At 34.8% G+C, this 24,448-nt stretch overlaps 1 long non-coding RNA gene across 1 annotated transcript; it reads left to right on the forward strand.

The window, feature by feature from the left end:
- Positions 1-7,187: 7,187 nt before the first annotated feature.
- LOC133867894 (uncharacterized) lies at positions 7,188-7,797 on the forward strand. The gene is made up of 3 exons (XR_009900227.1): positions 7,188-7,304; positions 7,431-7,496; positions 7,614-7,797. It is a non-coding gene; the product is annotated as an uncharacterized LOC133867894 (long non-coding RNA).
- Positions 7,798-24,448: the final 16,651 nt, after the last annotated feature.

Raw genomic sequence — 24,448 nt, forward strand, 5'->3', positions numbered from 1 at the left:
TTTGCGGATAGCGGATACCTATCGGCATGATTGATATGGTATTTTACCTCCATTTCACCCTATTTCACTCTATTGATTTGGTAATATTCATTACCCTTTATACCAGCTCTTGTTAAAATGAATTAAAGGCTGATGAATAGTGATACTCACTACAAGAAATTTGATCATTAGCGGCCACATTATTAGCGGCCAACGCATAATGGCCGCTAATGATCATGTTATTAGCAGCCACTTTTAAAAGTGGCCACTAATAATACACTATTAGCGGCCAAAAACAATTGGCCGCTAATAGTCGCCGTTATTTGTAAACTATTAGCGGCCACCTAATTGTGGCCGCTAAAAATGGCCGCTAATAACTTGGCGGGGAGGTGCGGAAAATTCCGGAAAACTATTAGCGGAACTATTAGCGGCCAAAAAAGTGGCCGCTAATAATTGGTTATTAGCGACCACTTTTATATATGGCCGCTAATAATCAATTATTAGCGGCCACTTTTTTGGCCGCTAATAATCCATTCCCCACCAAGTTATTAGCAGCCACTTTTATATACGGCCGCTAATAATATTTAGCCTCTTTTTTTTTTTTTTTTTATGTTTTCAAAATTTTCATTTCTTTTTTTGTTTTTATTTTAAATATATATTTTTCATTCTTAATTTTTTTTTTGTTTTTCTTTAATTTTTTTAATTTGTTTGTAAAAAATATGTTTTTTAAAAAAAAAAAAAATTGGTTTTTTTAAAATAATAAAAAGAAAATTTAATTTTTGGTTTTTCTATCAACAAAAAAAAAATAGTTCTTTTTCCTTTTTTTTTTAAAAAAAAAAAAAAAAAAGATTAATAGAAAGCTAGTTTTTCTTTTTATTGTTTTCCAGAACTATTAGCGGCCACTTTTTTGGCTGCTAATAATCAATTATTAGCGGCCACTTTTTTATGTGGCCGCTAATAATATTTACCCTTTTTTTTATGTTTTCAAAATAATATGTGCTGACTTTTTTCTTTTTTTTTTTTTTAATGTTTTCAAAATTTTCATTTTTTTTGTTTGTTTTTATTTTAAATATATATTTTTCATTCTTAATTTTTTTTTTCTTTAATTTTTTTAAAATAATAAAAAGTAAAGTTAATTTTTGGTTTTCCTATCAACAAAAAAAAAAAAATCGTTCTTTTTCCTTTTTTTTTTTCTTAAAAAAAAGGAGATTAATAGAAAGCTAGTTTTTCTTTTTATTTTTTCGTTTCTTTTTTTTAAAAAAAAAAAAAAATTGTTTTCTAGAACTATTAGCGGCCTTATTTGTGGCCGCTAATAATTGATTATTAGCGGCCACTTATGTGTAGGGCTGATCAAATACCTGCGGATCCGCCCCAACCCGCACGCCCCGCCCCGCCCCAAAAATCACAGGTTTTAGTTGATTTTTTGCGGGTGCGGGTCAAAAACTGGTAAACCCATGCGGGGCGGGGCGGGGCGGGTTGCGGGTTGGGGTTTTTAAAAACTCCGGGGACCCGCCCCGCCCTGCACCCGCCCCGCACATTAAAAAAAAAAAAAAAAAAAAAAAAATTACACATTTACAGTGCCGCACGCCCGCACCCCCCTCCCCCCCTTCATATTTTTCCTTTCTTTTCTTCGTAAACCCTAGCGCCGCACACACCCTTTCGCATCTTCTTCTTCTTCTTCACGATTTCCTACCGAATCATGCGTGCTACATCTGCTCAAATGGAATTATGGAAGTTGATTGGCCTCGCTGAGTCACCAGGAACGGCGAGAAGATCGTCGACGCTCCGAGGAGACCGGGAACGGCCGGCAGATCGTCGACGCTCGCCTCAAGAGGCCTTGCCGTCGTCGCCGAGTCACCGATCTTAAGGTCACTGATCTCTGAGTCTCAACCCTTTTTTATGATTTGTTTGAATCTGGGTTTTGTGATTTGTTTGTGATTTTATTGTTTGAATCTGGTATAGTGGTATTGTTTGAATTTAATTTTCTTGTTTGGTTCCTGAGAAAATCTAGATGTTTCTAGACCTAGGTATAAAACCCGCATATACCCGCACAACCCGCACCCCCGCCCCGCATCACCCCACCCCGCATCACCCCCGCACCGCACGGGTTCTCCCCATTTTGTGCGGTTTGCGGGTGCGATTTTCGCAACCCGCAGGGGTGCGGGGCGGTGCCAAAAAATGGGCATCCCCGCCTCCCCCCCCCGCCCCATGCTCAGCCAAATATATTTAGCCCTTTTTTATGTTTTCAAAATAATATGTGCTAACTTTTTTCGTTTTTTTTTTTTTTTAATGTCTTCAAAATTTTTCATTTTTTTTGTTTGTTTTTATTTTAAATATATATTTTTCATTATTAATTTTTTTTTTCTTTAATTTTTTTAAAATAATAAAAAGTAAAGTTAATTTTTGGTTTTTCTATCAACAAAAAAAAAAATCGTTCTTTTTCCTTTTTTTTTTCTTAGAAAAAAAAAAGATTAATAGAAAGCAAGTTTTTCTTTTTATTTTTTCGTTTGTTTTTTTTAAAAAAAAAAAAAAAAAAAAAATTGTTTTCCAGAACTATTAGCGGCCGCTTTTTTGATTATTAGCGGCCACTTTATTTGTGGCCGCTAATAGTTGATTATTAGCGGCCACTTATGTGGCCGCTAATAATATTTAGCCCTTTTTTATGTTTTCAAAATAATATGTGCTAACTTTTTTCGTTTTTTTTTTTTTTTTTTTAGGTTTTCAAAATTTTCATTTTTTTTGTTTGTTTTTATTTTAAATATATATTTTTCATTCTTAATTTTTTTTTTCTTTAATTTTTTTAAAATAATAAAAAGTAAAGTTAATTTTTGGTTTTTCTATCAACAAAAAAAAAAAAATCGTTCTTTTTCCTTTTTTTTTCTTAGAAAAAAAAAAAGATTAATAGAAAGCAAGTTTTTCTTTTTATTTTTTCGTTTGTTTTTTTTTTAAAAAAAAAAATTGTTTTCCAGAACTATTAGCGGCCGCTTTTTTGGCCACTAATAATCAATTATTAGCGGCCACTTTATTTGTGGCCGCTAATAGTTGATTATTAGCGGCCACCTAATAATATTTAGCCCTTTTTTATGTTTTCAAAATAATATGTGCTAACTTTTTTCGTTTTTTTTTTTTTTTAATGTTTTCAAAATTTTCATTTTTTTTGTTTGTTTTTATTTTAAATATATATTTTTCATTCTTAAATTTTTTTTTTCTTTAATTTTTTTAAAATAATAAAAAGTAAAGTTAATTTTTGGTTTTTCTATCAACAAAAAAAAAAAAAAATCGTTCTTTTTCCTTTTTTTTTCTTAGAAAAAAAAAGATTAATAGAAAGCAAGTTTTTCTTTTTATTTTTTCGTTTGTTTTTTTTTAAAAAAAAAAAATTGTTTTCCAGAACTATTAGCGGCCGCTTTTTTGGCCGCTAATAATCAATTATTAGCGGCCACTTATATGGCCGCTAATAATATTTACCATTTTTGTTATGTTTTCAAAATAATATGTGCTAACTTTTTTCCTTTTTTTTTTTTTTTTTTTTTTTAATGTTTTCAAAATTTTCATTTTTTTTGTTTGTTTTTATTTTAAATATATATTTTTCATTCTTAATATTTTTTTTCTTTAATTTTTTTAAAATAATAAAAAGTAAAGTTAATTTTTGGTTTTTCTATCAACAAAAAAAAAAAAATCGTTCTTTTTCCTTTTTTTTTTCCTTAAAAAAAAAAAAGAGATTAATAGAAAGCTAGTTTTTCTTTTTATTTTTTCGTTTCTTTTTTTAAAAAAAAAAAAAAAAATTGTTTTCTAGAACTATTAGCGGCCACTTTTTTGGCCGCTAATAATCAATTATTAGCGGCCACTTATGTGGCCGCTAATAATATTTAGCCTTTTTTTATGTTTTCAAAATAATATGTGCTAACTTTTTTCGTTTTTTTTTTTTTTTTTTAATGTTTTCAAAATTTTCATTTTTTTTGTTTGTTTTTATTTTAAATATATATTTTTCATTCTTAATTTTTTTTTTCTTTAATTTTTTTAATTTGTTTGTAAAAAATATTTTTTTAAAAAAAAATTGGTTTTTTTAAAATAATAAAAAGAAAAGTTAATTTTTGGTTTTTCTATCAAAACAAAAATCGTTCTTTTTCCTTTTTTTTTTTTTTTTTTAAAAAAAAGAAGAGATTAATAGAAAACTAGTTTTTCTTTTTTATTTATTTTATTTATTTTTTTGTTTTTTTTTTCGTTTTTTGTTTTTTTTTTTAAAAAAATATTTTTCATTTTTTTTTGTTTTTCTTTAATTTTTTTAATTTGTTTGTAAAAACTAATTTTGTTTTTCGAGAATTTGTTTTTTTAAAAAAAAATAAATAAAAAAAAGTTAAGTTTTGGTTTTTCTTTCAACCAAAAAAAAAAAAAATAATAATAATCATTCTTTTTTCTTTCTTTTTTTTTTAAAAAAAAAATTAATAGAAAACTAGTTTTTCATTATTATTTTTTTTAAAAAAAAATTGTTTTCATAATTAATGCATTATGGTCAATCAGATGGTTTATCAATCATATTAATCAATCAAACCTTCATTGTGTGAAGTCTGATCAGTCGACCTCTATCACGATCGATCAAATGATCTATCGATCCTATTGGTCTATCAAGATCGATCGAATAATCTATCGATCATATTAATCGATCACGATCGATCGGATGATTTATTGGTCATATTTATTGATCAGGATCGATCGGATGATCTATCGGTCCTATCGATAAATCACGATCGATTGGATGATCTATCATAATCGATCGGATGATCTATCGATCTTATGGATCTATCAAGATCAAGCGGATGATTTACCATGATTGATCGGATGATCTATCGATCTTATTGATCTATCATGATCGATCGGATGATCTACCATGATTGATCGGATAATCTATCGATCCTATTAATCGATCGGATGATCAATCAATCCTATGGATCTATCATGATCGATTGGATGATCTATCGATCCTATGGATCTATCATAATCGATTGGATGATCTATCGATCCTATGGATCGATCACGATCGATCAGATAGGATCAATACTATAACGATCGATCGGATGATCTAACGATCATATTGATCGATCACGATCGATCGGATATGATCGATACTATAACGATTGATCGAATGGTCTAACAATCCTATCGATCGATCAGATTATCTATCGATCCTATTGATCTATCACGATCGATCGGATATGATCGATACTATCACGATGGATTGAATGATCTATCAATCATATTGTTCGATCACGATCGATCGGAAGATCTATCGATCCTATGGATCGATCACAATCAATCGGATGATTTATTGATCCTATGGATCGATCACGATCGATCGGATGATCTAATGATCCTATTGATCGATCACGATCGATCGGATAATTTATCGATCCTATTGATCTATCACTTTCGATGGGATGATCTATCGATACTATTGATCGATACAATCACGATTGATCGAATGATCTATTAATCCTAATGATCGATCACGATCGATCGGATGATCTATTGATCCTATGGATCGATCACGATCGATCGGATGATTTATCCATCCTATCAATCATGGTAGATCATCCGATCAATCATGGTAGACATTTTTGTCTTATTAAAAAAAAAATCCATTTTTGCCTTATATAGTATGTTAAACTAACATATTAGATCATCCGATCAATCATGGTAGATCATCCGATCAAGATAGATCAATAGGATCGATAGATCATTCGATAGATCATGGTAGATCATCTAATCAATCATGATAGATCAATAGGATCGATAGATCATCCGATCAATCATGGTAGATCATCCGATCGATCATGATAGATCAATAAGATCAATAGATCATCCGATCAATCATGGTAGATCATCCAATTGATTATAATATATCAATAGGATCGATAGATTATCTTATGGATCATGGTAGATCATCCAATCGATCATGATAGATCAATATGATCGATAGATCATCCGATCGATCATGATAGATCAATTGGATCGATAGATCATCCAATCAATCATGGTAGATCATCAAATTGATCATGATAGATTAATAGGATCGATAGATCATCCGATCAATCATGATAAATCAATAGGATCGATAGATCATCCGATCAATCATGGTTCATCCGATTGATCCTATTGAAGTATTATGATCGATTGGATGATCTACTATGATTGATCGGATGATCTATCGATCCTATTGATTTATCATGATCGATGGGATGATATACCATGATTGATCGGATGATCTATCATGATCGATCGAATGATTTATCGATCCTATTGATCTATCATGATCGATTGGATGATCTACCATGATCGATCGGATGATCTATCGATCCTATTGATCTATCATGATTGATTAGATGATCTACCATGATCTATCGAATAATCTATCGATCCTATTGATCTATCTTGATCGGATGATCTACCATGATTGATCGGATGATCTAATATGTTAGTTTAACATACTATATAAGGCAAAAATGGATTTTTTTTTAATAAGACAAAAATGTCTATAAATTTGAAAAAAAATAAAAATAAAAATAACTTTTTTAAAAACAAATTAACAAAATTAAAATTAAAAAAAAAAAAGAAGAAGAAAAAGAACGATTTTTTTTAAACTCAAAATTTACTTAAAATTAAAAATAAAAAACCAATTTTTCAAAAAAAAAAAGTTATTAAAAAAAAAGGAATTAAAAAAATTAAAGAAAAATGAAAAAAAAAATAGAAAACAAAAAATAATTTATTTAAAAAAAAAAACCGAAAAAATACATAATAATTATGAACACAATTTTTTTTAGAAAAAAGAAAACAAACGAAAAATAAAAAAGAAAAACCTGTTTTTTATTAAATTAAAAAAACGAAAAATAATTTTTCTTTAAAATATATATATATATATATATATATATATATATATATATATGAAAATTAAGAAAAAAAAAACCAATATATATTCAAAAAATGAATTAAAAAATCAAAAAGCTCATGATTGAGCCTTTTGGGTGAAGGGGGGGGGGGGGGGGGGGGAAGGGGGTGCAGGGGTGCACGCGGGACACGAAAATTTTCGTGTCCCGCGCGCGCCTCACCCCCAAAAGTTAATTTTTTTTTTTTGTTTTTTATTTTTTCAATGTTTTTTTTGTTTCTTTCTAAATAGCCTGTACTCTCTTTACTCTCTCTCTCTCAACTTCATTTGATTCATTTCTCATTTCTCAGAACTCTTGTCTCTCCTCTCTCTCTCTCTCTGGTCTTTGTTTCAGATATTTGATTTATTAAAATCTGCTACAATTTTAAAGAGAAACAAGAAGAAAAAGGTACCTTACTCTTCTCCATTTTCTTCTTCTTCGTCTTTGTGGTTTCTATTTCTTTACTTTTCTGTTTTTTTTTTTTTGCAAATTTTGTGACATATCTCAGCTCTGTCTCTCTTGTCTTTGTTTCAGATTTTGGTTTATTTATTGCAATTATTGAAATCTACTTCAATTTTAAAGAGAAACAAGAAGGAAAAGGTACCTTACTCTTCTCCCCTTTCTTCTTCTTTGTCTTTGTGGGTTTCCATTTCTTTTATGTTCTTTTTGTTTTTTTGCAAATTTTGTTAATTCATATCTTTGGGGTTGAATTTGCAGATGTCCAAGAGTTTTATCAGTTGTGAGATCCCGATGGGTCATTTTTAATTTCTTATACTTCATCTCCTCCGTTTTTTTTTTTTTGAAATATATTTTGCTTGGTGAGGGGCACTGAAAAAATGGCCGGATCTGAAAAAATTGTCGGATTTGAGCTAGTAGGAGAGATGAGGAGAGGGGGTGCGTTGGGGGTAAACAATTTTTTTTTTTTTTTTTTTTTTTTTTTTTTTTTAATGATGTATTTGTATTTAGTTTTATTTGTATTTATATTTTTTTTTTTCATTTTTAGTAGTATTAATTGTATATAGAGATTTAATTAATGCAGTGAAGTTAAATGGATCTATTTTTTTTTTTTGTATATATATATATATATATATATATATATATTTTTTTCAATTTTTTAATAGTATTAGCGGCCACAAATGTGGCCGCTAATAGTTAAATCAGTCGGGTATTATTAGCGGCCACATGTGTGGCCGCTAATACTAGACTATTAGCGGCCACTCATGTGACCGCTAATAATACCCGACTATTTTAACTATTAGCGGCCACATACGTGTCGCCGCTAATAGTCTAGTATTAGCGGCGATTTTAGACTCAGTTAACAATTATTAGCGGCGGATAAAATTACTTTTAGCGGCGAACTTGGTGGCCGCTATAAAACAATTATTAGCGGCGACCAAAAAAAGTGGCCGCTAATAGTCTTTAGCGTCGGACTATTAGCGGCCACTCTTTAGCGGCCAAATTTGGCCGCTATTTATTAATAGCGGCCAAAATAACATCATTAGCGGCCAAATTTGTTGGCCGCTAATGATCAAATTTTTTGTAGTGACTGTTGTTAAAGTATTCATTAAATGATTAAACTTACTCATTCCTATCAGATAATTAAGCTTTTGAGGCAAGTAGTGACGATGATAAATGGTAATTTAACATGGTATCAGAGCAGAGGCCCTAAGTTCAAACCATGTCTCTTTCATTTACCTCTTAATTTCAATTAAATATTTCAACGTGTTGGGTCTGACCTATTAAAAGAGAGTTTGAGCCAACACGTGAGGGAGAATGTTAAAGTATTGATTAAATTATTAAATTTATTTCTTCTTAGATATCAACTTAATCTTTTTGGATAAATCGTGATTTAATATGGTATCAAATCCAAAAGTCATGAGTTCAAACTCAGACTCCATCATTCATCCCTATTTCAATTAAATATTTTAATTCTTGGGCCTCATCTATTAAAAGAAACATAGTTTAAGCTTAATTATGTGCCTAAATTGGTGTTTTAAAAATTATCTTCAAAAGTTGTGCATTTATTTACCAAAACACCATTATGATGCCTAAATTTAATTGGCTATTCCATAAATGTGCAATTACGCTGTCCAAAATTTTAAAAGGGTTTTAGGCATTATTTAGTAAACGTCGTTATTCTGCCAAATTTTATAAAGAATATCATAGAAAATATTTATATTTATGCCGTTATGCCATCCGTATATTTTTAAAATAATATACCCATTGTCTATACTAATGTGTTTACAATGTCTTTTTTTAATACAAAAAGAATTAAGCTTTTAGCATACTAATGATGAAGTAATGACTGTTTTACTTTAAAAATATTTTTAAGCATTAACTATGTAAATGTCGTAAAAATACCCGTATAAAAATATGTGGTAGTACTACCTATATATTTTTATATGTCCTCATATGCCCCAAGTGGTATTCGGAGGCTATGTTAAGTTGTTTAAAAGTCAAAAGTAACGAAAGTGTTAAAATAAGCTGTTAACGATTTATTCTAATTCACTTTCACATGTACAAAATTGTGTTGCACTAATCACTTGTATGGATACTCTACGAAAACTTTGAAGTTATAAGTATAAATTACTTACTGAGATATAATATTGATTTCCATAATATAATAATTGCATATTTGTTTTAGTGTATGTATGTGAATGAGATAATGCATATTGTGTTTATTGTTGTGACAAATGAATATGTTAATAACAAATTTGGTGAGTAGCAGGCTGCCAGTGGGACTTTAGGCTCCCGCGAAAGATTTAATAATAATAAGATTGCGACCATATACTTTCAGTCGGCTGGAATAGTGGGAGTGTCGGCTCTAAACCAATGGAGTGAAATAAAAGAAATAAGATTCATTATAGAAAACTGGCATTACATCACATCATTGCTTTATAAATGTGTGTGTGTATATATATATATATATATTCACTTCAACACTATGGACCATAAAATGTTTATATATATATATAGACATAAAGTTATATCATATCACTACAAATAACTTTATATTTAGCCACATGCAGTTAGTCACGTAGCTTTTAGCCACATGCCACTCACATGTCAGTAAATGCATTTTATTTTTTATTTTTTATTTTTTTTTAAAAAAAATACAAAAAGAGGCACTTTTAGCCACTTGGAACCAACCCACGTCGCTAAAATCATATTAGAACAGAAATTAATTTCTATTCTTTTTTTTTTTTTTTTCTTTTTTTCTCGCCAGTATTTTCTTCTTGACCCTCGCCGAAAACCTCTTTTTTTTTTCCTCGCCGGAAACTTCTTCAAGGCTGGCAAAATCTTGCCCTTCCTTCCTCCATGAAATCCAATCCAAAAAATCCCCCAAAAATCCTTCGTTGACTGCATCACCAAAAATCACCAGAAAACACAAAAAAATCACCAACAAAGACCAAAAATCACCACGTCGTCATTCCTGTTTTACTGGTAGAGATGCATGTTTACCGGAGATGGAGCGAAACGAAACTACCCAAAAAAAAAAAACCTAAAAACGCCGGAAAAATACTCCCTTGGCTTCACCGGCGTCGGGCCGTGACCCTCCGGACTCCGGCGCCGTCATCAACCACTGCTCTCTCTCAGAATCGCTCCAGTTCTCTCTTTCCAGCTCTCTCGGTCTCCCTCTTCCATCTCCCTCTCTGTGTGAAGAAAAGGAAAAAAAAAAACGGAGAAGAAGAAAAGGCCTGCGTGGGAAAAAGGGGAAGAAAAAAGAAAAAAGAAGAGGAAAATGAAAAGAATAGTTAAAAGGAGACGGGGGAAGTGAAAATAAAAAGGGGGGAATTAGAAAAAGTAAGAAAGAGAGAGCTAATTAAAGAGGAGGGAAATTAGAAATGGGTTGGAGGGAAGTTTCAGCTGAAAATTATTGGACTTCTAATTTTAACAAGTGTGTGTGAACAGTGTGCAACAAAATATTAAATGCGGAATTAAAGGAGACAAATATTTTGTTGATGAAGTGGAAACTCAATTAAGAGAAAAACCACTCCGGGGCAGCCAAACCCAGGATATCCACTATTCAAAAGACAAGACTAGATACAAAGTAGTAATACTCACATACCTCTGATGCAGTGGTCGTACCTTGCTCTCAAACGTGTAACCCAACACGAATGCCTCCCAACCAACTCTGAAGGGGTCTTCAATGGAACCCTTTACCTTAGGGCCAACCCCTTAGATAGACTTCAGTTTAAGCACAACAACAGCACACACAGCAACGGCTTCAGAGAGATCAACTCAGCTCAATAACCTCACAATATAACTCTCTAAGCACTAGTGGAATTCAATACCGAATTCTTACAATTCTCAAGCACAGGGGCCTCTATTTATAGGCTAAGGACTCAAATGAGTGTCTAGCTTGATAAAGCTGGGTGCTGTCCGGACAGATAACTGTGCGACCGAAATTCAAAAATTTTGCTGAAAACCTTTCCTGTTTGAGAGCCGTGTCCGGACGGTGTTGCCCTGTCGTCCGGACGGTCGCACGCCCGCTGCAAGTAATTTCCTTATAAAGGCTTCGCGCGTCCAGACCAACAGGATGGCCATCCGGACGAGTGATCTGCTACACGCAATTTCCATATTTGTCATACGTACGTTCGGACCATGGTAGACTGGCGTCCGGACGGTTGAATTTGAATTGCGAACTTGCCTTAAAGAGTAGCGTGTCCGGACGGGAATCCATGTCATCCAGACGGTTACGGAAATCTTCCCATATTTGATTTTGGAAAGAAAATCTGAAGCTTGGTTGAACATTGAGAGTCGTCTGGATGGGCTGCTGAAACGTCTAGACTGATGCAAGCTGGAGCAGTTCAAAGCTTCTCGACACAAAGGAAGGTCCGGACAGGAATCCACATCGTCCGGACGGATGATGCTTTAGTCTGATGTGCATTCGGACGGTATGTCACGTCGTCCGGACGGTTGATGCATTGGATAGCTGGGCATCCGGACGGTATGACACGTCCTCCGGACGGCTGGTAGGGAACCGAATTTTCTGACTTGCAAATTGTACAGAATCTTCTGGAATACTTCTGAATAGCGGAATCCCTGATAAAAAGCATCTTTACAAAGAAGTGATTTTGTCCAACAGAATGTGGCCAATTACAAACTAACATCAGCAATTAATGGTAATTAGCCACGTGGACAATTGGTGACGTGGCCAATAAACCACGTGCCTAAAATTTTAAATAATTTTAATAAATTAGCCACACGATTTATGTGTCACGTGGTCAATTGATGACATTTTCAATAAACCACGTGGCTAAATTTTAAACCTAAAAAAAAAATGAAATTAATTTTAATAAATTAGCCACGTGATTTATGTGCCACGTAGCCAATTGGCGACGTGGCCAATAAACCACATGGCTAAAATTTTAAATCTAAAAAAAAAATTAAAATGATTTTAATAAATTAGCACGTGGTTTATGTGCCACATGGCCAATAAACCGCGTGACTAAAATTTTAAATCTTAAAAAAAAAATTAAAATAATTTTAATAAATTAGCCTGTGGTTTATGTGCCACGTGGCCAATAAACCATGTAGTTAAAATTTTAAACCTAAAAAAAAAAAATTTAAAAATTTAAAAATAAATTAGCCACGTGATTTATTTGCCGTGTGGCTAATTGGCGACGTGGCCAATAAACTATGTGGCTAAAATTTTAATTTTTTTTTTTTAAAATTAATATATTTTTTTTAATAAATTAGCCACGTGGTTTATATGCCACGTAGCCAATTGACGACATGCCCAATAAATAACGTGGCTAAAATTTTAAACCTAATTTTTTTTTTATTATTATTATTTTTTTAATATGAATAAATTAACCACGTGGCTAATTGGCGACGCGGTAATAATCCACATAGCAAATTACTCACACAGTACATTTAGCTACGTGGTAGATTACCCATGTGGCGAAATCGCGACGTGGGTAATCTACCATGTAGCTAAATCGCGACGTGGCTACAGTTCCGGTTACTGTAGCCACGTAGCGAAATGTCATATATATTTAACTATTCAATGTTTATCTTATCCGCTATGTTAATGGTTTCTATTTAGTTGATAGTGTAACTATACGAGGATGATATTTTCTTATTATGTGGTCCTAAAGAAATTAGTAACCCTCATATTGTTGAAATAGTTGACTCACTTAATTGCATATGTTATTGTAGTAATATCCACAATCACATAGATGGATGTGTGGGTATGGAGTAGGGTTGGCAATTCGGGTCGGCGGGTCGGGTTCGTGTCGACCCGATTGACCCGATTACACAATCGGGTCTGACACGAACCCGACCCGATTAATAATCGGGTTGAACTTCTGAACCCAAACCCGACTCGCCTGCCAGCCGTGTTACCCGAACACGACCCGGGTAACACGTTTGTTTCAACCCCTGAAAGGCTGAAATCTGAGATTCTGAATCCTTTTGATTGATCAATGATCAGAGAAGTAGAGAATTGACAATTGAGAACCCAATGTTTATCAAAACAAAATCAATACAAACATTAACAAATCTAATGGAAAATTCACCTAAATCGGCACAGGACCGAACTACCAAATGGTGAAATTGAAACACTGAAGTGAAAAATTGAAAATCTGGAAGAGATTCAAGAGAAGATGAGAAGTGAGAACTCGAGAAGTGCGTCCGTGCGGACTGCGGTCGACGGGCGTGCGCCGTGCGGGCCGGTGCGGCTACGCCGACTAGTGGGTTAGGGGCCTAGGGTTCCGACTGCAGAGCACGGGCGACTGGAGTGCTCCGTGCAGGCGGTAGCGGGCTAGGGTTCCGACTGCGGAGCGCGGGCGACGGGCGTGCGCTGTGCGGGTGGTGCGGCTACGCCGACTAGCGGGCTAGGGTTCCGACTGTGGAGTGCGTGCGCCGTGCGGGCCGGTGCGGCTACGCCGAGTAGCGGGCTAGGTTTCCGAACTTCCAATTCGTTTCTTAATTTCTCAGTTTCTCAACTTTCTCCAATTCTCTGTTTCTAGATTCTTCAATCTTCATTGTTCCTTCTACTGACTCTACTCGAGTCACTCGACTACTTCGGTCTTTCTTCCTCTTTTTTTTTTTTTTTTTTATTATTATTATTTTTTTTTATTTAAAAAAAAAAAAAAAACAATCGTGTCTAATCGTGTCTGGCGGGTCGACCCGCCAGACATGATTTTAATCGGGTCATAATCGGGTTGACCCGATTATGACCCGAACCCGATTACACTAAACCCAAACCCTATTTTCCCGTGTCGTGTTCGTGTCGGGTTTGCGGGTCGTGTCAAAAATTGCCAACCCTAGTATGGAGGAGGAAGATCAGGTCGGCTATGATTCATATGCCGATCCTGATCTATGAATGAGGCCATATGTTGCCTCTTTATGAGGGACTATTATATTTAGTCTGTCTTTTGCTATGTATCTATTTTTTCTTATTATGTACAAGTTTGCTATGTTGTGTATGAATGCTTTATTTGTATTTGTTATTATGTCGCTTATCTGTAATTAATGCTCTGGTGTATGTTTACTATGTAAGAAACTGTTTTTATATTTATTAAATTGAGGTTTATGTGAGGGTTACCAATTGTTTTAAAGAAGAAGAAAAAAATATTCTGCTTTGATATTTCACTGTCTCCGATATAATAATGTTACGTGGTGGATCAAATATCACCCCTTATATATATATATATTGTAAACCTACTTGAACCTCTCAAAAGCCAAACACTTGTAATGTTTCATTCCAGTGTTTCTAAGTCTAAGCTTGTAATCGCCAGTTGCATTATGTCTTAAGTTCATTTGTAAGTTTTACATTCAAGTTATTTTGAATCTAAGCATTACTTTTAAGTTCTTTCATGATCTTTGAATACTCTATTGTTTTGTATTCAGATTTTGATATGCAAGTTGCTCTTTTTCTTTGGTCATAACACCAATTGTTTTGCAACAAGTGTCGTTACAACCGAAACTTATGTCAGGACCAGAATCAGACTCATTGCTACTGCAAGAGTGATAGCTGTTATCACTTGAACTAATACTTAGTTCAGACTCATAGTCACTGGGCTCAGTGTCTTTTATCTCTAACATTCTTATTAAATTTTCCTTTTCTTCGTTAGAGACTTTTAGAGACTTAATGGTTTCCTTAGCTTTGCAATCCTTTGCAAAGTGACCTGGCTTACTACACTTATAACAACTATCTTTGTTGTTCTTAGGTCTTTTAAACCTTTTCTTAGGTTTTCTCATTTCCTTCTTATAGAAATCATTCGGCTCAAAGCTTCTTTTCTTGAATCTTTTAAACCGTTTCTTATACTTTCTATAATCTTCATGCTTACGAGACTTCTTATGCTTCTTAGATGGTGCTACCGAAGGCAGACTATACTGCTCACAGAAATTACCCATTTCGTACTTAGCCTTTTTCTTATCCTTATTGGCTTGGTTCGATATTTTCATATCGATACACATCTTAAGACCTTCTTTTTGGATAGCACTTATGATATTCCCGTAAGTGAGATTATCATACTCTATCACATTGTTCTCATTGACTAAGACTTCTTTGATCTTATGGGCAAAGAGGTGAAGTAGACCGTTTATGAATTTTTCCTTCCAAAACGGTTGGTTGCTATCATCTCTTTGTCTTCTTTTACCCACTTTTCCTTAGAGATGGTTTGAACCTTGTTTTCTACAGGGTAAAACTCATCAACAAAATCGAAATAAGAGATGTTCATCTCTATTTCACCTAAGTGCTTCTTAAAGCTGCTCAAGATTTCCTTCTTTTGTTCAAGGTTGAACCTTTCCTTATAGGCTTTTCTTCTTTCAAGATTTGATTCATAATCAAAATCGATTTCAAGGAAATCAAAATCTATCTTGAAAGGTTTCTTAGGTTTCCTTAGGGTGCATAGTTGGGGATCTACAACTATTTCAACTATAAAATCAGATTCCGTAGGAGAACACCAATTGTTTTGCAACAAGTGTCGTTACAACCGAAACTTATGTCAGGACCACACTTAGACTCATTGCTACTGCAAGAGCGATAGCTGTTATCACTTGAACTAATACTTAGTTCAGACTCATAGTCACTGGGCTCAGTGTCTTTTATCTCTAACATTCTTATTAAATTTTCCTTTTCTTCGTTAGAGACTTTTAGAGACTTAATGGTTTCCTTAGCTTTGCAATCCTTTGCAAAGTGACCTGGCTTACCACACTTATAACAACTATCTTTGTTGTTCTTAGGTCTTTTAAACCTTTTCTTAGGATTTCTCCTTTCCTTCTTATAGAAATCATTTGGCTCAAAGCTTCTTTTCTTGAATCTTTTAAACCATCTAAGAAGCATAAGAAGTCTCGTAAGCATGAAGAATATAGAAAGCATATGAAACGGTTTAAAAGATTCAAGAAAAAAAGCTTTGAGCCGAATGATTTCTATAAGAAAGAAAAGAGAAAACCTAAGAAAAGATTTAAAAGACCTAAGAACAACAAAGATAGTTGTTATAAGTGTGGTAAGCCAGGTCACTTTGCAAAGGATTGCAAAGCTAAGGAAACCATGAAGTCTCTAAAAGTCTCTAACGAAGAAAAGGAAAATTTAATAAGAATGTTAGAGATAAAAGACACTGAGCCCAGTGACTATGAGTCTGAACTAAGTATTAGTTCAAGTGAAAGCTATCGCTCTTGCAGTAGCAATGAGTCTGAGTCTGGTCCTGACATAAGTTTCGGTTGTAACGACACTTGTTGCAAAACAATTGGTGTTATGACCAAAGAAAAAGAGCAAGAAGAATTGCTTCTTGATCTCATAAGTAAATTGAGAATCCTGAGTTAAAAAGACAATATTTGGAAAAGTTAAGAAAACTTCTCACAAAAAGGGAGGGAAATAAGTCTAAAAGTCTTGAGATAAGCTTAAGCAACACACTTAAAAGATTTGATAAACCTAAGGAACAAATCACAATAAAAGATTTGCAACTTGAAGTTAATCAAATTAAGTCTGAGATTAAAATACTTAAGGAAGAAAATCAAGAGTTAAAACAGGATGTTAATCTCTTGAAAATTGAGCACAAGCTTAAGTCAGCCGCTAGCAGCCCTAATAATAGCGAAGCCGAGTCAGAACCTAAGCTTGAAGACAACCCTCTATTTGAAGAAAAAAGTCTAAGTCTAAGTCTAATCAACCGAATCCATATTAAAAAATGGTATTCCAAGGTTAAGATTAAGATTAAGATTCAAGATTTTGAGCTATCTGTAGTTGTGTTAATTGATACAGGTGCAGATCTGAACTGTATACAAGAAGGACTTGTTCCTACAAAGTATTACAGTAAGTCAAACAAGAATTTGCATTCTGCTAATGGCAGCAAGATTCAAATTACTTTTGAAATAAGCAAAGCTCATGTGTGTTAAGACAATGTTTGCTTCAAAACATCATTTGTCTTGGTTAAGAATATGACTGATAAAGTCATATTAGGTTTACCTTTCATCACTCTGTTGTATCCCTTTACGATAGACCAGGACGGTTTAATTACCTATCCTATGGATGAAAAGGTTAAGTTTAAGTTTTTGGCTAAGCCAGAACGAAGTCAATTGGATGCTTTCAAAAGCAATTCAATCTCTAAGTCTGTTAACCTGATCAAGTCAAAGACCCAACAGATAGGGTTTTTATAAGATGAGATTAAGGTTAAAAGAATTGAAGAACAATTAAGTCAAAAGACCCTTCAGCAAAAAATCCAACTCTTTGAAGATAGGATCAAAAGTGAAGTTTGTTCTGATGTTCCTACTTCCTTTTGGCATAGGAAGAAGCACACTGTAAGCCTTCCTTATATCAAAGACTTTGATGAAGGAAGAATCACCACTAAGGCTAGACCCATTCAGATGAGTCAAGAAGTTACTGAATTTTGCCAGAGAGAAATAGAAGACCTATTGCACAAAAGCATAATTCGTAAGAATAAGTCACCTTGGTCTTGTTCAGATTTTTATGTCCAGAAAAATGCTGAGCTTTAGAGAGGAGCCCCCAGGTTAGTCATTAACTACAAGCCCCTCAACAAAGTCTTAGAATGGATCAGATATCCAATTCCAAATAAGAGAGACCTAATCAATAGATTAAGTGGATCTGTGATCTTCTCTAAGTTTGACATGAAAAGTGGATTTTGGCAAATCCAAATTCATGAGAAGAATAAGTGTAAGACTGCATCTGTTACACCCTTTGGACAATACGAATGGAACGTAATGCCCTTTGTTCTTATTAATACCCTGAACAAATTGCAGAATAATATTCTCAACTCTGTAAGTAAATACTCCATTTGTTGGATATGTTTAAGTTTATTATTAGGGAGGTGACTTAGTTGGCTTGGGGTGACAAGGTTGAAAGGCTTAGCATCTGTGCTTAGTTTAGGTTTAGAGGCCGAAGCCTTTTCTTTCTTCTTATCAGCCATTTTTTCCCTGCAAAAATTCACGGGTTAAGAAATCAGGGATTGAATTCTGACTTCCCTTAATATACTCAATGTCAAAATCAAATATGCTTAAGATTGCTTGCCATCTAGCAAAAATCTGTTTAGATGCAATGTTTTGAACATCCTTTTCTAAAACATGTTTTTGCACTCATGCAATCAACTCTTATTAAAAACTTCTGATTTAGAAAATCATCTTGAAACTTCGAAATGCATAGTACTATAGATAAAATCTCTTTCTTAATAGTACTATAATTATTTTGTCCTGAATTCCAAACACCTGAATGGAAACGAACAATTTGTTCAGGTTGGTTGGAATGAACTTGCTGCTTAAGGATACCACCGTACCCAATGTCGGAGGCATCAGTCTCAACGATTTTAAAAGACTCAATAGTAGGAATGCCAAGACAAGGTAATGTCTGGACATGGATCTTGACTTCTTTGACAACTGAGGTATGGTCAGCAGTCCATGGAGGGGGATTCTCTTGAAGTCTATCAAACAAAGGCTTGCATTTTTTTTCAGAGGTTTTGATAGAAATCAACAACATAGTTAAGAGATCCTAGGAATCGTTAGAGTTGGGCTTTCTCAAGGATTTCATCAGGAAACTTATCAGCAAATTGGATTACTCTGCTAATTGGGCTTATTCTTGATTGATGGATATTGTATCCAAGAAATTGGATGTTGGTTTGAAACAACTTGATTTTAGTAGCAGAAACAACTAATCCATTAATTTTGATAACTTCTATAAACGAATTCAAATGTTTCTAGTGTTCTTCAATAGACTTAGAGAAGATGAGGACATCATCAATGTAAACTATGGAATATTTGCTTCAGCATCATTACAACTTTGATCTCTTCCAAGATACCCAAGATCCCTATGATTTCACAGATTTGGACTTGGACTCCTAAGTCGCTTCATCGGCACAAAAAGACAGAAGTGAACTCTGTAGTAGAGGCTTCTTTGTCTTCATCACCATCTTCAGCTTCTATAAGCTGCTGCATAAGCTTAAGAGCAACTTGCTTGATCTTAGAGGGCTTCTTTCCTTTTGAAGAGGTAGAGGACTTTGGCTTAGGAGTAGTAGGCTCAACTTGAGTCTCTGAAACATGAGTTACAGAGTCTTGGACTTCTAGAGGCCTTTCTGGAAATTCATTTTTTAGACGGGACTGAACCAAGGAGAACTTGAATTTATCCCACCACTTGACAGAAAATTGTCTGGCGACGCAGTTCTGAGTACTAAACATATATTGCCACTTTAGAATCCAAGAGACTTTGAAATGGGCAAAGAAGTGGACAATTATTGGCAACTGTTCTTCTTGTTGGGACAATTTTTTAACGGTAGAGAAATACCGTATGGCTTCTTTGACTTCCTCAGGGAGGATCTGGTGAACAGGTCCATGAACTTGCCACCACCTGTGAAACCATGAAGGAATTGGTCCTTTAAAGTTTCTATCAAAATTGATAAACCAGGAGTGGGTGAATTCCTCATTTTGGTGCAAAAGGACTTTGTACCAGGCATCTACATAATCATGGTAACTAAATTGAACTTTCCTGTTGGAAAGACTTCTTAGAGCATAAGGGGGCATTCCCCAGTCCTTTTGTGTAACGAACTTCATAATGAACAGAGAGTGGAAAGCAATCCTTCCAGGTGTTCTCTGACAAGGGATGGGGTTGATTTGTATGGACTTAGTTTGAAGGAGTACATCTCTGTAAAACTCAATAGGCTTATCTGGGTGGATTGCTGGAAAATGCCAGCGAGGTGGAAAGTAAACTTTGGCAATGGCCTCAGGAGATTTTAGGTGACTAAAATCTGGAGGCATCAGTCCTGCTTGATTTGTACATCCGCCCAAGTGGCTGGTTATTCTGCTTGTTCTGCTATTGTTTCAGTCTTTTTGTTATACCACTCTCTGTTTAAGATTCTAGGGCTATTAGGAATATATATATATATATATATATATATATTAAAAAAGGTTGGGACGTTACAGAATGTCTAAGTGCTCAGTTTGAAATAGAAAAAAGGTCTTGAAATGTTTGAAATGAAGTTATGGAAATAAGCAAAATTTGACTTGTTCGGGGAGCCGCCAAGCCTTAATGCTAAAGTCAAGGGCGGTGTATGATTCAAGCTCCTCTTCTGTGTTCCACTGTACGGTCAAGATCAACAAGAGCAATAGGCCCGCCTTTTTGGGCCAGGTCTTTAGCATGTACGACCTCTTCGAGACAAGTATCATGGTCGTCTTTACCCACTTCGACATTCCCTTCCTCTCAAGGACCAAGCCAAACATTTTAGTGGGAGGAGGCCAATTTTATTTTATTTTATTTTTTTAAAGTAGGAATTAAAGTATGAATATTGTTGTGCAAATTTATTTAACTCGTAAGTGCACGAATTGTTTGCAATATATCGTTTTGCAAGTGTGAGGTCAATCCCACAGGGAATTGTGTTGCGAAAATTAATCTCTATTCAAACTAATCATATTTTAACCTAGTTCCAAATTTAGATATTTTTAACCAAATAAAAACATAAGCTCAAGAAAACAAAAGATAGGGTTCTAAGGTTCAAGAATCCACACCCACCAAATCACAACAACATATTTTCATGCTCATCTACACCGATTTGAAGTTCTCACCATACAAATCTTAAGTATGCTCTACTTTGCGTCAAAAATCATTTGAATCATTCAATGAATCCGTTCTTTACACAAATCACAAAAGATATCCAGTGTTCTCCAAATCATCCATTGTACCCATTCAAAGAACAAATCACAATGGATACCCGGTTTTTTGCCAGATCATCAAATGTACCCGTTGAACAAAACACAATGAATACTCAACGTTTTGATAAATAAAACCCAAGCAATCAATTAAGTGAAACAACATTAAATCATCACTTGTACCCATTCAAAGAACAAATCACAATGGATATCCTCTTTCCATTTGAAATCAAATCATCCATTGTACCCATTTAAAGAACAAATCATAAAAGATACTCAAAAATCATTTCAATAATCTAATGGAAGTAGAGCATTTAGAAATCAAAAGCCCATAAAATCAAATAGCATAAACTAGCATGAAAACTAGCATGAAAACATTGTTTCTCTTCAATGGTGAGGCTTCATTCTCAACCCTAGATGAAATTTTAGCTACACATAACTAAAGAAAGCATAAATAAACAACAATAATCCATTAAAAATCAAAGGAACTTAAAAAATATGGAAGTTTTAGGTGAAAGTCACCCAAGAATCCTAAAAACAAGAGAAAACGGCGCCTAAGGCGCTATCCAAGCAGCCTCTCCCCGAAAGAAATGAGAAAGGGGGGTATTTATAGAGCTAGCTAGGGTTTTTGCATATCTAGGAAGTGCGCTCAATCACACTTTAGGTGAGCTCGAGCGCACTCGGGGCTATGACAGGGCTCTGCATCACAGCGCACGGGTGTTGTGTGCGGGGAATGCGCTCGAGCGCATTATGCTTGCGCTCTAGTGATTTGTCGCTCAATCGAAATAAAAGTCGCTCAATCGACTTTGTGCTGTCTGATTTTCGTCCTCTCCTCGCTTCTCTACAATTACACATGAAAAACACAATTTTTCTCTCAATGACATGCAAAACACAAAAACACAAAAACTAGCCAAAACATTAGAAAATAACAAAGCTAAATGTTTAACTAATGTAAATTAAGGGGTCCAAATATACAATATTTATGACTCATCAAATACCCTCAAACTTAAATTTTACTAATCTCTTGGCAAAACAAAATGAAAAATAAAATCAAAGCAAGAAACATAAATCCTCTTTTGTGAGAGAGATGATTGCATTTAGCATATGCAACAAGCCTTTTAAACCCCCAGGACTCCATAGTGGACGAGTGAAGTCTCGTGAGGGTTTGCCAAAAATGATACCCACAAACATTGAAACACTATGTTGTCAACAAGAAAGACTTTTCACACAAACCATGGTTTGTACATCATGAGCATGCTTAAAAAGACAAACACCATCATCAACATTAACAAGGGATACAACATCAAATCACTCATAAATGGACAATTAAGACATCATATGTTCTCAAAAGTGTAAAGTGAAATTAACATATAATCATGAGGTTTCAATTTAATCTCAAGAGAAGTATCTCAAAAATCATTGGAATCCCTATCAAATGAAACAACCAAGGCAAGATATGCAAATTATTTTATTTTATATATATATATGAAATTCAAAAATATAAGTCCATGTCCTCTTGTCTAAATGGTCATCTATGTAGTATGTATTACTTCATATTAAAAAAGAAAAAAAGAAAAAAAAAGAAGCCAAAATTTAAGTAAATTAAACATAATCCAATTTTTATATTTGTATTATTCCCTTGAAGTTAAAAATTAGTAATGTCATGTGACTTATTAAAAATAACCACTTACGCCATTTTGTAAAAGGCGGGGCGTTACAATAGGAGTCCTCTGGCAGAGTTGAGCTTCATCTCTTCACCCTGGCTCTTCGCCCAATGGGGGTTGATATTGTCGGGCCCATTCCCCCGAGAAAGGGAAATTGCAGATTCCTCATAGTTGTCGTCGATCACTTCACCAAATGGGTAGAAGTGGAGCCCCTAGCAACGATCACTACCGGGGCCATGAAGAATTTCTTATGGTAGTCAGTAGTATGTCAGTACGGAATACCCCATGCCTTGGTTACCGACAATGGCATGCAATTCAATTGCAAACTATTCTGCGAGACTGGTGTGCTGAGCTCAAGATTTGTTAGTATTTTGGCCTTATTCTGTGTTTGGACAAAATCACTTATGTGTAAATGATGCGGCAAACAGGGATTCCACTTTTCAGAGTGAAGTAAGAAGAATTACAAATTTCCCTGTCAGCCGTCCGGACGATGTGTCATCCCGTCCGGATGCCTATCAATTCTCGAATGGTTCACTGATTCTTTCCAAGTTTCAAGAAAGGGAAGATCAATCAACCGTCCAGACGATGTGGTATCCCGTCCGGATGCGTATCTCCGAAAGGCAAGAATCGCAGTTCAAAATGAACCATCCGGACATCTGACAGCTGTGGTCCGGACGCTGGTGCATCGTATATGGTAATTGTCAATTCGACTTCAACCGTCCGGACGTCTCCCTCTCATGGTCCGGACGCCTACGCATCAGATATGGAAATTGCGTATTGAAGTTTAGCCGTTCGGACACTCCTGCCTCATGATCCGGACGCGCAAAGCCTGTTATGGAAATTACTTGCAGCGGACGTGGGTCCGTCCGGACGATCGAGCCATCCCGTCCGGACGATGTTCATATACAGGAAAGATTTCTCTGCAAAATCTCAGAAAATCCTGTCGCACAGTTGTCCGTTCGGACGGCCATGGTCCACCGTTCGGACGGCTCCTAGGCAAAATTTGCCTGACGCCCATTCTGACCCCCAGCCTATAAATAGGTGTCCTTGGGCACTTAGAGCTGCAAGAATTCGGTGTGAATTCCATTAGAGCTCAGATACGTGATATCTCCTCTGAAACCGTTTTCAAGTGTGCTGTGCTGCAAACCGAAGTCTATCTTAGAGGTCAGCTCTAAGGTAAGGAGTTCCATTGAAGACCCCTTCAGGTAGGTGAACCTGGTTGGGAAGCGTTCGTGTTGGGTTACACGTTAGAGATCAAGGTACGACCACTGTATCGGTACATGTGAGTGTTACTGTCTTGTATCTAGCTTCGCCTTCTGAATAGTGGAATTCCTGGGTTTGGCTGCCCCGGAGTGGTTTTTCTCTTAACTGAGTTTTCACTTCGTCAACAAAAATATCTGTGTCATTTACTTTCCGCTGTACTTTAATTTTTGTTGAGACTTATGCACACACTTTACTTTTAGAAGTCATTTCAAATTTTCAATTGGTATCAGAGCTTGGTACACTCTGAGAAGATTAAATTCTTGAGTGTTATATTTTCTTTGACTTCTACCATGTCTAAATTGAGTATGGACAATGTTGCTTCTATTTCTCATGATATGTCTGTGCATAGAACCATGTTTACTAAGCCTGTCATATCTCATAATCATACTGATTCTGTTAGTAAGGATAAAGGGGCAAATCAATCTATACCTACGTGTCATCATTGTGGTATTAGTGGACATATTCGTCCAAATTGTTTCCAAATTAGGTCTTAGCAACCTTGGAACAAAAGTCTTATCCCTAGAAAAG

The sequence above is a fragment of the Alnus glutinosa genome, chromosome 5, assembly GCF_958979055.1.
Source record: "Alnus glutinosa chromosome 5, dhAlnGlut1.1, whole genome shotgun sequence".
NCBI lineage: Eukaryota > Viridiplantae > Streptophyta > Magnoliopsida > Fagales > Betulaceae > Alnus > Alnus glutinosa.